Genomic DNA, 15,190 nt, shown 5'->3' with positions numbered 1-15,190 from the left:
TTTGTTGACTGTCTGTGACTGTTCAGATAACAGGAGGGTCAATTACATGTAAGACTTTTTTTTAAATGTACATTGTAAATTTTTATGTACAGTATGTACATTATGAATGAAATTCTCTTGCATTCTAGTGTGCATATGTCACTGAATAGAATGGCAGTTCAGCAAGTCTGGATTAAAAAAAAAAAAAATAGCAGGTTGGTAATTCAAAACTTGCCCTACAGGCAGCTTGCAATTTGCTAACTGACTACCGTACAGATATCTTAGGGTACGTTCAGACGGAGGGCAGTTCTGGAGCTAGCTTTTTTCCAATTAATGAGCTCAACTGTGGGGTTCTGTGGCAAGCTAGTTCATCAAAATGTGCTTATCTACGAAGATGGTTAACTCTGGAACAGGAGTTAAAATGGAGTTAAGCCTAAAAGGTCACCAAATAGGTTACGTCATATTGGTCAGACAAGACTAGATGCGTCAGCTTTGAGAAACATGTAGGTCAGCTGCGTCCAAACGACAAATAACGGTGGAGCTACATGTAGATCATAAAGAAAGCACCACTGAGCTGAAAGTGGAGCTATCCCCACAAAATGTTGGGGCTAAAATAGCCCCATAAATGTGGCCAATTTACTGGGCTATCCTACCGTACACGTATAAAGGCCGCACTTCCACCATGTACAAAAACATGTCAAACTTTGTCAAATTTTGATTTTCACATTTAGGGTTAGTTTGTAGCTTATTTTTTGCTTTTGAAGCATACTCACCCTCTGTATAGGCTAATCAGAAAATGCTGCCTTTTTCAGATGTCTAATTTTTGTGCAATTTCATGTTGAAATTTTGATAATCAAACTTGTGCAAACGAATCTGGAAATTTCACAAAAAGTAGACTTCTGAAAAAGGCAGCACTTTCTGGTTAGCCTATACAGAGGGTGAGTATGCTTCTAAAGCTAAAATAAACCACAAACTAAGCCTAAACGTGGAAATCAAAATTTGACAAAGTTTGACATGTTTTTGTACATGGTGGAAGTGTGGCCTTTATTTACGGAGGTAGTCCAGTTAATTGGCCACATTTATGGGGCTAGGGCTAGAACAGCTCCTGAGCTAGCTCCAGGGGCGGAGTTAAGTTGCATCTAAACGATTTTGGGTGAAGTAGCTAGCTCCCGAGCTACCCCGTTCCCCCTTGAACGACATGTACCGGTACTTAAGAGGGATAAACATTCTTCACCAAGATTGTTGGAAGGAGGCTGATAAGATACCGGTACTTGTAAGTGGGATGAGCAGAGAGTGTGACAGCATCTTTAAGTCCTTCAACACTATCAAAAATCTCTGCGTTGGATCTGGTTGAACCTTGAGATTTCACACTAGCAAGAATCTACATGTATACCAAAACATGTAAGGTTTTTTTTATGGGTTCAGTGCTAGATGGATAACATTCAGTCTTTATCAGGATCCTCATAGAAAATCTCTGGCCAAATCCTATGTTTTTCCTATTTAAAATACATTTTTAAGCTATTTTCTCCTAGAAAAATAGGTAAAATATATATATTTTATTTCTATTACATCAAAATAAGTAGATGCTGATGCACTATTTCATCCCTATTTTCCTTGTTGCCACTCTATTTTATTTCTATTTTTAAAACTGCATGCTATTTTATACTATTGGAGACTTAGTCATTTTTTGTGTGGTCCACGGGCTATTTTTTGTGTATTTTCTGGAGACTTACATGTACACGTAACACGTGTTTATGAGAACCATGGACTATTTATTTCCTATTTTGTGGACATATGCTCGGTACAACACAATCTGAAGGCCAAGCACTTAATTTGCATACCAGATAAACATCATGTGTGTGTGGCAAATTTGAATTTTGTCAGTTGCATTCTGAGAGCCCTTTGTGAAGCACAGCTGCAATAAAGATGTGTGCAATGGGGCCAAGCATTTGGGGTTAAAATGCATCCATATCACTTTAATGGAGTGACACGTGCAGGGAAGAGAAAATGTTGTCAACACTTGGTGAAATTATTCATTCTGTACACGTATGTATCTGACCTCAAATGACAAATTCGAAGTTAAAAGATTAGTACAAAAAGTAAACTTTGCAAAGCAATAAAAATATGTCATGTTTTTTTCCCCCCCTAACTCCCTAGAAGGTGTGTATGTACATGTTAAAATCATATTGAAATTGGAGGATTCAGGACTGTTAGGGTTATTCAAACTGGTCAAATTGCATTTAGGCCCGACAGCATTAAGGGTAAGAAAATGAAACAAACAAAAGAACAAACTATGTACAAACATTTAACTTTTTGTCAGCAGTCAATTTTTAGCGAGCTACGGTATTGCTACATGTGTTCAAACTGAAAAAGTACGAAATGCGAATACACAATCTGTAGGGGCTTTTGTCCGGATGAAATTTCATTGGGATAAATTGTGGAGACCTGAAGTCTGTTTTACAAGAGGAAATTTATCAACCACTAACTAAAAATAATTAGTTGATGATAAGATGAATGATAACTTTTATTGTGACTGCCCACACATGTTCAGAGATAAGGACACTGAAAACAGAAAACTGATAAAAAAAAAAGAGATAAACACACTCACATGTTTATTAAAATTGACATTATCACTGACGCAGGTGCATGTCATTTAAATTTTTTAAAAGGGCTCCCCCCCCCCCAGTTTCTGCATCTATTTTATTCCATTCCAATTTATTTACAAGAGACAGAAGTTGTTTTTCAATGGAACTATCAATCAATCAATCAATACTTTATTTCCACTCAATCAAATAACAATACATGGAAAATGGGTATAATTAGAATGAAGGGCGATTAAGTGGTGGGGGCCTCCAAAAAGCAGGGCTTGTCCAGTAGAGACCCCCCATAATGTGCATAGCTTAAAGGATTAGATTAAACAGACATAGTTAAATTGAATGCTATACACTAAGTAATAATGACTAAGTTACACAAGCAACAAGGACTAGGACAAAGACGAGGACATACTGCACGGCAGTATAGGGTAGGCCTATTGTTCACGAAGATCAACCCACATGAGGAGTTATGATAATAAGGTAAATAATATAAATGAACTGTATTAAATCAAGTCAAATCAGCCGTTTTGATATTTTCCCAGTAAGATACACTTCAATTTTTGCTTAAATAAACGACGACTGTTAAACACACTTAGTGTCATTATCCAAAGAATTCCAGAACTTAGAACCTTGAAAACGAATTCCTTTTTGGGCAAATGAAGTACGTGTAAATGGGATATGAATGTCACTGGCACGTCTAGTATAATGTTGATGAACAGAAGTATTTATACAAAACATAGATTGGAAATAATTAGGTAATTCATGTTTAAAGAACTTATACATAAAAACTCCTAACTGGAGTAAATAAATATCATTGACTTTAAGAGTCTTATGTCTAATGAATAATGGATTTGAGTGAGCTCTAAAGTCTACATGATCAATAATTCTCAATGCCCGTTTTTGTAAAATAAAAATTCTATTTACAAAATTTGTATTTCTCCAGGCTAGAGTACCAAAGGTAATATGTGATAAAATCAAAGAATTGTAAATATTATGTAAAACCTCGGACGGAAAGACATATTTCAATTTACTGATAATGCCTATGTTTCTCGACATTAGTTATTAATGTGTTGACTCCAAGATAGCTTGGCATCAATAAACAAACCTAAAAATTTAATACAGTCAGTTTGAGTAATCGGTGAATTATCGAATAAAATATCTTGAGGAAGACAAGAAACTGTGTTGCTGAATAACATGAAACTAGTTTTATCAATATTAATAGACAACTTGTTAGCTTTAATCCAGTTTGAAACATGAGTGAGCTCCCGGTTAACTGTATCAATAAGATTGTCTACGTTTTTATGGGAATAAAATAAATTTGAATCATCAGCAAAAAGTATAAAGGAAAGAATCTCAGAAGATTTATCAAAATTATTAATATAAATAGAAAACAACAAAGGAGCCAGTAAGGAACCCTGTGGTACTCCACACGTTATTATTCTTTAAGGTTAGATTTCTTGTCATCAATACAAACAAACTGTTGACGATTAGTAAGATAATTCCTGAACCACTCCAAGGCAATACCTCTAATTCCATAAAAGTTAAGTTTCGATAAGAGAATTTCATGATCAACAGTATCAAATGCCTTGGAGAGGTCCAGGACAATTCCCAGAGTATGGCAAGACTGTTCGCGTCCTGTGGTAATTTTGTCAATTAGTTGCAGGATAGCATGTGAGGTTGAGTGATTCTCTCTGAACCCATATTGAACATCGGATATAATATTGTTTTTCTTTAAAAACTGAGATGTGCAAGTATAAATAATACGTTCAAGAATTTTCGAAAAAGAAGTTAAAATAGAAATGGGTCTATAATTACTCATCAGGTGGGGTCACCCTTCTTAAAAATAGGAATGATCCTGGCTATTTTCACAGACAGTGGAACTGTGCCAGTAATAATAAAAACCGAGAAGGGTCATTAAGATTAAATGAGGCTTGGAAATTGGCTTCATTAAAATAATCACATGAATTTTGGTTATTGTTCAAATTGTTAGGGTCAGATACGGGGTCAATAGCCTCAAAAATAGCGTTGTAATTTACAGCTCCTATGGAAGTCATTTTTTTCGGTGGTGACGAAAGTTGAAAGTATATCCAATGCCGGTTGGCCTATGAAATTTTTTGAACAAAAAAGAATAATACCCTTTAACTTGAGATGAAGGAGACAGGACACGACGAGGACAACAATTACATAAACAATAACGGGAAAAACTATGTAAGTAAGCATAACGGTAACTAAGAACTAGTTGAATAAGCACTCAATTAAAGAGTGTCTGAGGTAGCGGTACATTAATTTTGTCGTAGGGTGTAATAATATATAATGTTTGATTTGGTAGATTTAACTCACCACCAAACCGGAACAAGAAATGGGATCATTTCCTGAGTTTTTGGAGATCATCCTTGGAGCCCACAATTACACGGTTGCCATCTTTCTGCAGGATCTCAATTCGGCCGTCTTGGGTCCACACCTTGTCAGAAGCAGGGTGACGTTTCGCTTCAGTCAGCCAGCCTTGACGTTCTCGGGTGAGACTTTCGTTGACGTAAAATGTTTGAGCCTTTGAATTTAGCTCGAAGACGGTAGAAGGAGGCCCGGGAGTTGTAGTCCACAAACTTTACAATAATTGGCCTCGGCCTCCGCTTGCCTGATGCATCTTGGCGATTGCCTGATGCATCTTGGCGAGTCCCGATGCGATGAGAGCGGTCGATTGCTTCCGGGCGTAGCTCGATACCGAGGTGTTGCTTTGCCGTATCGGTGATCATTTTGTCTGTGTTCTGGGGTTTGGGCGTCTCAGGTATGCCGTGGACAATGAGACAATTGCGGCGGGTGTATTGTTCTTGATCAGAGAGCCGTGCTGACGTCGGACGTCCTTTTCCAAAATTGCTATTTTTTTATCCCGGCTCTCTAGTTCCATCTCCATAGCCTTATGAATGTCCTGAGAAATGGTGTCTGCAATGGCATCGGAGAGCGCAGGTATTAGGACATCCAGTAGGGCCTTGGACCGCAAAGCCTCGGTGATAGCTGCAGTTAGGGCAACGGGGTCGATTGCAGGGGCGTCACCTGGGCTGGATGTTGCCGTGTTCGATGCTTGACGTTTCGGCAGCATTTTTACCAGAAGGCTCGTAATGGTTTTACGATGGGAATGAGCAATTTGTATACTTTCGGGAGCAACCTCAAAAACACGTCCGTTTGCTTCTGTTACATGCTAACTATAAAAATGCATGGTTGTGCAACTGTCAAAATATTCATTAAAATTGATGTGTTAATTTATGTTAGGCCTATAGCCTACAGGATCTCTACTCGACAAGCTCTACTTTTTGGGGATCCCCTTCCACATAAAAATTTAAAAAGAATGTAATGTACTACGGAAATATGTAATAAATTATCTAATTTAATAAAATAAATAACAAGTAGGCCAATATTTACGTTCTAATGTAATGTTATTTCGGAATAAAATGTTGCAACCTAACAAAAACTAACAGGAAAGAATTTCTCTAATATTTAGTTGAACTGTCAAATATTTTTGGGGTTATACGATGATGTAAAACACCACTGCGGAGTTAAATGAACAAAGGCTAAGATTATCTGAGAGATTCCATATTTTTAAACAAAAGTCTGAGGGATTTCCAGCAACCCCAAACGTACAAGAATATATCGATCATTTTGATTACGTCAGGCCTGAAACAGTTTCCAAAGGTAATGCCGATTGACGACTACGGTATGTTGCATTTCCCGCTGAGTGACCGGAGTATGTACATACGTAGTGAATGTGAGACCGTTTTTTTCTGCCGGCTGGGTCCATCCCGTGGGTACGGGTACTGGGTGACCGATGGGCCGTGCCGGCAGTCCGCCTAGCCTCGGCACATGTACACGTAGGTCGTGCGTGAAACTTGTACCGGTATTTCAAAGCTCAGTCAATTTAAGCCCTACTATAAAGCTATATCCCCAGCCCGAGCCGTCCACATACAGTAACATTCACACAACAGAAACAAAAGTGCTTACAGAGATTAGTTTTGAAGAACTGAATTAAAAAACAGGTGCTCGAGATCTTCTTGCTACAAGAAAATTACAACACTTTTCTTGTGTACATTTTCCCATAGGGACCGAGCTGGTTATGGACCGAGTTGGTCACGGACCAAGTTGGTTACAGACTGAGTTGGTTACGGACCGAGTTGGTTACGGACCGAGTTGGTTACGGACCGAGTTGGTTATAGACCGAGTTGGTCACAGACCGAGCTGGTTATGGACCAAGTTGGTTACGGACCGAGTTGGTTACGGACCGAGATGGTTAGGGACCGAGTTGGTTATGGACCGAGTTGACTCGGAAAGAGTTGATTACAGACCAAGTTGACCAGCAACAAACTCAACCATGTCATTAGTCTTGGCCCAAGACATCAGTGACCGAGAGTGATAGTTGCAATGTTCTGTAGCGCGCCCTTGAGTAATTGATTTTTTACGTTCTCTCACTAACGTCTTAGTCATTTCGTAGCAATGGGGCGTGGCCATTTTATGTAAATAGGACCGTCTGTATCAATTCGAACAAAACCACAGTTCCCATTTGTCACAGTGGTCGCGCCCTTGCGCGGGGGTATCACTGCGTCGCGAATGTTTACAACCATCAGTCGATATTTCTCGGTCGCTTATAGACCGCTTGCAGACGCGTTCGATAATTGATGCGCGAAGGTGCGCGACGCCATGTTGTGGGACAAAATGTGCATGGATAGATATACGCTTGTCCCACAACATGGCGTTGCGCGCCTTCGCGCGTCGATTATCGAACGCGTCTGCAAGCGGTCTATTGGTTCCCTAGAGTAGGAAAGCCTCAGGAGAAAATGAAGAAAAAGTTCTAGGAGTAGGAGCAGTCCGAATGTTAAAAGGGGGCGATAAGTTGGGTCCAAGTTACTCGGACTAGGGTATTAACAGTGTATGCGGCTAGGGCTAGAACAGCTCTTGAGGTAGCTCCAGGGTAGTCCGAGTAACTTGGACCCAACTTATCGCCTTTTTAACATTTTTTAATGGAAATGGTCTGGCTTGCCTACAACTAACTAGGCTAGTACTATTGCCATACCATGTCTGAATGTTAAAAAGGCGATAAGTTGGGTCCACTCCAAGTTACCCGGACTAGAACCAGGCCAATACCATGAAGACTACATATCAATGTCATGAGCCTGCCGGCGCTGGGTATAACTACATGTATAACAGTATTGTTGATGTACCCTAACGTGGTGCGGCCCCTAACGTGGCGCACTTTTATTTTTCGCCTGTAGCACCTAGCTAGAGCAAAAGTTTTAACTGAAATTTCACAGAAAGTGAAATTTCATCAAGTTCTAAACACTCCCGTTCATAAATCGCGAGTTTATTTACCCGTTACAAAGTTAAAAGAAAAAATTATTTTTTCCGATTTTATTTTCAAGTGCAAAGTGAACCCTTTGAAAATGCCCCGAAAAATAAGAAAATAATTTTCTGACAAACATCTTGCTGGGTTTGTAAGTAAAGATAATAATGATTTATCAGAATTTATCAAGTCTACAGGGCACAATTGCAGAATACCCCGCCACTCGATCTATCCACCTCGTAGCCGGCTACGAGGTCACGGTTGGTTGACCTCAGTAAACATTCTCAGCGCTACTTGTATGTACTATGCGTCATGCTCCATTGCACTCCCACTTCGTAACCGCGTAGCCGCCAACCATGCCAACAGGGTAGTTGGTTTGGACTTAGAATTTTTTCAGCAACTCCCATTCCTTTTGTGTTGCTTCGTTCTCAAGCATATTCAAGGGGACTCCCACTCCGTATCCGCGTACCGTAGCCGCCAACAGGGTGGTTGGTTTGGACTTAGAATTTTGTTCAGCAACTCCCATTCCTTTTGTGTTGCTTCGTTCTCAAATAATGGACCCCCACTCAGTATCCGCGTAGCTGGCATGGACTTGAATTGTTTCTTTTCCAGTGATTCCAACCTCGTAGCCAGAGAATTTAGGGGTGTATTTCCGAGTGGCGGGGTATTCTGCAATTACTCCGTTTACAGAAATTCTTAAATATTAATTTGGAATTTTCTGAGATTTATTCAAGTGCGCCACGTTAGGGAACACTCCGCCAATTTGTGCCCAATTTCCGGACGCGACCGTTTTTGCATTTCGGATTAAATTTTATGAAACCGAAATTGTTCACAGAGGTTAAAGCTAGAGTCCATCATTTGCAGCCATCCGAAAAGTAACTGGTGTAATTATTGTTGAAAAACAAACTTGGTTGAAAGATAGTAAGGGAATTAAACTCCCTGTGAAATTATTCTTTCTGGGAAGCTGTCATTTTGAAGTAATCAATGAAAGAAGGCATTTCCAACGGTGATTCTTAAGAAGCACCGTAGGAAAATTTTAATTAGTAGTTCGTTTTGTTATTCAGCGCAGCGCGCACAAGTATTGGAACGACGCACACGCGCGCGGTTGTTGTAATTCGTCGGATCAGTGCGCGACGTCGCGTATAGCTGCAATTCAAAACAATTCAAAACATGATTCAGTAACTTTTGATTTGAAATTGAGATCTTAGAATGCTGTTTTTCTCGGAATGTACAGCTGAAGCTTAGCTGAAACTTCATCAGGTTAGTTGCTCAGTATCCTTCATTAGATTTTGAACTCTTTTGTTGCTTCAAACGAACAAAATGCACAAATTACAAATGATGGACTGTAGCTTTAAATAGCAAGCATTAAAAAGGTAAAAGTACCAGCATATCATTTCACTGCATGAATTTGAGGTTATCAACAAATAGCCCCACTAGTGTGGCCGTCGGTATGCTGCGCTGAACCTTGGGTTCAGCGCAGCATACCGACGGCCACACTAGTGGGGCTAATCAACAAAGAGGTTTGGCAACACTGCACGAGGAAAGTTGGGTAAGCTTCGAAGTGCGCCACGTTAGGGAACACGACTATAAAAAAAAAGATACATTTCAATAAATTCCTTACCCCTGGCAAATTACTGTCACTGTATCGACCGCGCTTGTTGACAACACCAGCTACAATAAATAAGCTAAGCACATCACTAGCACTTCACTGATGCTTCAGCTCTGCTGTGTCCAACAACTGGTTATGTACATGTACGTACGGTTAGCTGCCTACCACGCGTACCGGCCGGCTATGGATCGCAAGTCGCAACCCGTATCCCAACGTTCTGAGTTCTGACCAGGGTGACCGTAAGATCAGAGACAAATTCTGCTAAATGCGCATCAAAAATCTGTCAGATTTATCAAAAATCTGCCAAATTCCCCAGAATTACTCGAAATACACTATAAACACTGAAAAACACACGCAGATGGGTACTTTTGCCTTAATTAAGGTTCAAATTACATTATAAACCATAAACAAGCTATAGTCTCATAAAGATGTTGTGAAATTATTGCGTAAATTTCGGGCAAAACGCGGATCCGGCCACGACGAAGTCCGTTTCTGAACTTCAGTACCTAGACCAGCCAACCTGTCCCTTTATGCAAGGGTTTGTTTGAAAGGATTCAAGCTTTATTAAACAAATGTACCATTTTTTGTTTAAATTTGCTGTTTTTCTGTCAAATAACCACTTTTGCAGAATTCTGCCAGAAATCTGCCAAAAAATCCATTCTGTCAAATTTTCTGTCAAACTCGTTTTTTTTTAATGAAAATTCTGTTAAAGTTAGCCGAAAATCGGCTAAAACGGTCACCGTGGTTCTGACGTCGCGCTGCTGTCCAAAAAAACAGCGATCGCACGTGAGTTTTTTGGACAGCCGATTGTACGAAAGCCCATTAGCGCCACTGCAAGTATATGTTATTACGGATTATTAATTCGTTAATTATTACGGATTATTTAATTCATTATTACGGATTATTAATTCGTTATTACGGATTATTTAATTCGTTATTACGGATTATTAATTCGTTATTACGGATTATTTAATTCGTTGTTATGGATTATTTAATTCGTTATTACGGATTATTAATTCGTTATTACGGATTATTAATTTGTTATTACGGATTATTAATTCATTATTATGGATTATTTAATTCGTTATTACGGATTATTAATTCGTTATTACGGATTTTGTTAATTTGTTATTACGGATTGTTTAATTCGTTATTACGGATTATTCATTCGTTATTACAGATTAAAAAAAAATTAAGAAGGGGCAAAACATATTTCTCAACATATTCTCCAATTATTTTTTTAGAGGGGGGCACCCCCCCCCCAACCCATTAAAATTAATTTACAGCAATATGACATCGCTCCTCTTTTTTTTTTTTTTTTTTCTCGTTGTTTTCCTTTCGGGGGCAAGCCCCCCCCCCCCCCCCCCCGCGACGCCCATGTCCAAAGCCTTCTATGCAGTCGTATCATTGTTGCGGCTGCCAACAGAAAAAAAGGAAATTGATGTTAGAGGTCACTCCGTTGTTTTTTGGGGTCTGAGCTTATATATCATGAGTGTAGAATAATAGTTTCAATATCCTTCCTATCACTACCATGACTTTTGAAAAGCTGGCGTTTTGAAGAATACAAATGATAAATAGTGATAAGTTTGTATACAAAGTTAATTGACCCATCCCAGGGTACCAGAGGTCTGATATACTCCTCTCACATCTGAAATTATTTGAATGGAAACCCAAATATCTGTAGTACATGTGTGGAGTTTCAATTCAACCTGTTAAAATGATTTGTTGTCATGGTCATTAAAAAATCGGCACTCATTCGCACTCATGCGCACTCGCATGTAAATTAAACATGGTCAATGTGATGGGAAAAGTTAACATTTAAATCGACCTGTTTTGGTAAATGGATATTTTGTGACGAAGGTATGCCATATTTACGTAAACTTGGTGTCAAAATAACCACAGGACATCCTAACAACTGTCAGAGAAACTTGGCGGGATTTAAAAAGTGCATTGCGACGATATAGGAAAAATGCACATGGAGTGGGTTAATTGCGCTCCCTCCCCCTCCGTATTTCGCGCCGTTCTTAAGTTAATTATTCTGACCTAAAATCACTCTTTAGTCATATTTTCATATTTCACAAGTGCCAAGGCAACAATAAAAGTTGGTTTATTTTCTCCTCTACCGTTGTTGCAAGGGTATGAGCGAAAAACAAAAGGTGGGGGTAAAGGCCACGCCCCCCCTCCTCTGCGCTTTTTGCGCCGCTTTTAAGTTAATTAGTCTGATCTAAAATCACTCTTAAATTTTTTCCATAATCTACAAGTTCCAAGCTAATGATACTCGTTTTGATCCTGTTCTCAAAATTTGATTAAATGTAAAATTTGCCGCATGCCGCCAATGGGCCTTTGTCTGATCTAGCGAAACTTAAGACCAGCCATTCTGTGATCAGGCTCAGTGCTACTATGCTTTAAGACATGACAACCTTGGGATTTTTCCCCGAAATTTTGCAGTTTGATTAAACCCTATCCAGCTCTCAGCTCAGTGCATTCGAATTAAATAATCCGTAATAACGAATTAATAATCCGTAATAAACGAATTAAATAATCTGTAATAACGAATTAATAATCCGTAATAACGTATTAATAATCCGTAATAACGAATTATTAATCCGTAATAACGAATTACTAACATATACTTGCAGTGGCGCTAATGGGCTTTCGTAGCATTGCATTGTGTACGTATAATTGATAATTGATAAGTAAGATTTGAGGCTTTATATGGTGGAGATACTAAATAATGAAAGGTTTGCGGAAACACCCTGTGCGAATAATTTCTCTACTAAGAGAATGGTTCTGGTTCCCCTATATCCTGGCGTCGTCCATCTAGCCTACATAGTCCGCCAACTGGATCTCCTATATCCTGGCGTCAGTCTTCTCGCCCGCGTAACCTGCCATCTGGATCTCCTATATCCTGGCGCCATCCACCTCATCTCCGTAGTCAAGACACCTTCCCCAAGCATACTGTCGTCAACCTCAGCAGCCGACAGCTGAACAGAACAGACACGAAAGTTCTGTCCCTTGGCATGAACTTTGCTGTTCCTCCTTGCAGGGAACGCCTCTTATGAACTAAGTAAGAACTAAGCGGTTTGTGTTCCCGCAATACTCCCGTCCCAGAAACGCTTTTCGGGAAAGACATGAATAATACAATGAAACAGGTAGCTGAAGCCTACAAAGCAGGCACAAAATTGACCTCAGACGAGAGGAAAAAATCAGTCTTCCTATATCGCCGTTATGTGCCTTATAACCAGCAGAGAGCAGGCAAAGGCTCGTCCGCAAACTACAGCGGACCCACTGGAGACAGACGCTTCTGGCGTTCATCTTCTCGGGGTTCGAATGTTCCCCAACACAGCCGTGGGCGATCCACCTGGCAGCAGAGATCTAACAATGTAAAATTGATTTCTTGAGCTGTCCAATTCAAACCTCAACACCTCAAAAGAAATCATTCTGTGATCAAGAATCACTTGTGATCAATACTGAGATTAGTGAACTGCTGCACAAAGGTGCAATCAGAGAAGTTCCTCTGGCTGAATGCCAGTTTCTGTCGAACATTTTTCTGATAGCGAAAAAGACAGGTGGATTGAGACCAGTTATCAATTTGAAAGATCTTAACAAATTTGTGTCGTACGAGCACTTCAAAATGGAAAATATCAAGCTTGTGAAAAACCTTATTCAAGTTAATGACTTTCTCACGTCAATTGACCTGAAAGATGCTTATTTTTGTATTCCAATGTGTGAGCAGGATCAACCTTATCTTTGCTTCTCTTGGGCAGAAAATTTTTTCTGCTTTACTTGCCTACCATTTTATCATCAGCCCCTAGAATTTTTACTAAGGTTATGAAACCTGTTGTAGCATCAGCGAGAAGTCGAGGTATTCGCTTGGTCATTTATTTAGATGACATCCTCATCATGTCTTCTTCAAAAGAAGAGAGCACCACAAACACTAATTTCGTGATAAACCTACTCCAAAATCTTGGATTTGAAATTAACTATAAAAAAAATGTTGTTTGATCCCTGAAACAAAAGTGACATACTTGGAATTCATAATCGACTCAGAATCTATGTCAATTCACATCCCTAAAAGTAAGGTGGAAAAAGTCAAGTCGGAATGTATACAGTTAATTTCCAAAAAATCAGTAAGCATCCGCTAACTGGCGAGATGTATTGGCCTCATTGTTTCAACGTTTGAGGCCTTTCCGCAAGGAAAATTACATTACCGACAGATGGAAGTTGCCAAAGTTAAAGCACTTCAGTCTGAATCGGGTAATTATGATGCCCATATTGATACCACACCATTTCTTCAGGAAATTCAGTGGTGGTTGACGGTTTCCTCTGATGGAGTATATTGTAATATAAAATTACCATCCATCGATATTGTTATCTCCACAGATGCCAGAAAACTGGGACGGGGAGCAGTCTGTCATACAGACAATTATTCTTATGCACAGGGTAAGTGAAAAGACATCCATAAAAAGCTTCATATTAATGTGTTGGAACTCCTGGCTGTGCAAAATGCACTGCTCAGTCTGTGTTCACAGGTGCAAAATGCACATGTTCTCATAAAATCAGATAACAGCACGGCTGTATCATACATCTCCAAAATGGGGGATCTATGGTTTCCTTAAACCAGATTTCGACCACAATTTTTAAGTGGTGTTTGCAAAAGACTTTTCACTTATCTGCAACTCACATTGCCGGAAAAACCAATGTCACGACCGATCTTCTTTCTCGTAAAGAGTTGAACAAAGAAATAAGTATCAAGTGTGTAGTCTTTCATCATATTGTCAAGCATACCTTCTGCCCTGACGTTGACCTTTTCGCATCTTGTGAAAATCGAAAATTGAATCAGTATGTTTCATGGAAAAAAAGATCCATATGCTTGGGCTGTAGATGCGTTTACAATTTCATGGGAGAATTTATCTCCTTATATTTTCCCTCCATTTTGTTTGCTACCCAGAATCCTGGACAAGATTTCCAGAGACACGACAGACTTATGTCTAGTAATCGCCCCCTTGTGGCCAACCCAAGCCTGGTTCCCTCAGCTACTCTCAATGTATGTAGCACAACCAATCCAACTCCCACAGACCGCTCTGAACCAACCTCAGCAAATTCAACCTCTGAATCTAAGATTAGCCGCTTGGACCATCTCAGGCAACGATGGAAAGCAGAGGGACTTTCGAGTGACGCTACCAAGCTCATCTCAAGTTCCTGGAGACAGGGCACAGAAAAACAGTATGAGTCTGCCTGGAAATGTTGGGTTAGCTGGTGCAGTCGAAGGAAAATTGATCCATTTGCGTCATTTGTTCTAGATATTGCTAATTTTTTGGCTCACAAACATTCAGAAAGAAAGTCTTACTCTACCTTAAATTTGTACAGGTCAGCCTTGTCAATGACTCTGCCTTTAACAGGAGGTCATCCTCTTGGGCAACACCCTCTCATTGTTCGCCTACTAAAAGGGATTTTTAATTCCACACCACCAAAACCAAGATATTCAAAAATATGGAAAGTATCTACTTTATTAGATCACATTTCAAGTTTACCTGATAATAAAGATCTTTCGCAACTCATCCTTATCGAAAAATTGGTTAGCCTGTTGGCTCTCGTAGCGGCACAGCGAACTCAGACGCTGGCGGCCCTAGACATACGATATTTTGACTTTTCAGATAATTGTTGTTATATTACAGTTAT

General features: G+C 39.6%; 1 protein-coding gene across 2 annotated transcripts in view; it reads right to left on the bottom strand.

Moving 5' to 3' along the window:
- Positions 1–9,674, bottom strand: part of LOC119740916 (scavenger receptor class B member 1-like) — a 46,502-nt gene extending 36,828 nt beyond the window's left edge. For both annotated transcript variants that reach the window (XM_038216394.1, XM_038216395.1), the window contains exon 1: positions 9,521–9,674. The gene's annotated coding sequence lies outside the window, so the exon portion shown is untranslated. The remainder of the gene's footprint in view (positions 1–9,520) is intronic.
- Positions 9,675–15,190: the final 5,516 nt, after the last annotated feature.

The sequence above is a fragment of the Patiria miniata genome, unplaced genomic scaffold (genome assembly GCF_015706575.1).
Source record: "Patiria miniata isolate m_02_andy unplaced genomic scaffold, ASM1570657v1 HiC_scaffold_5, whole genome shotgun sequence".
NCBI classification, from domain to species: domain Eukaryota; kingdom Metazoa; phylum Echinodermata; class Asteroidea; order Valvatida; family Asterinidae; genus Patiria; species Patiria miniata.
Note: the sequence above shows the minus strand (reverse complement) of the source record. Positions and strands in the feature narration are given on the sequence as shown.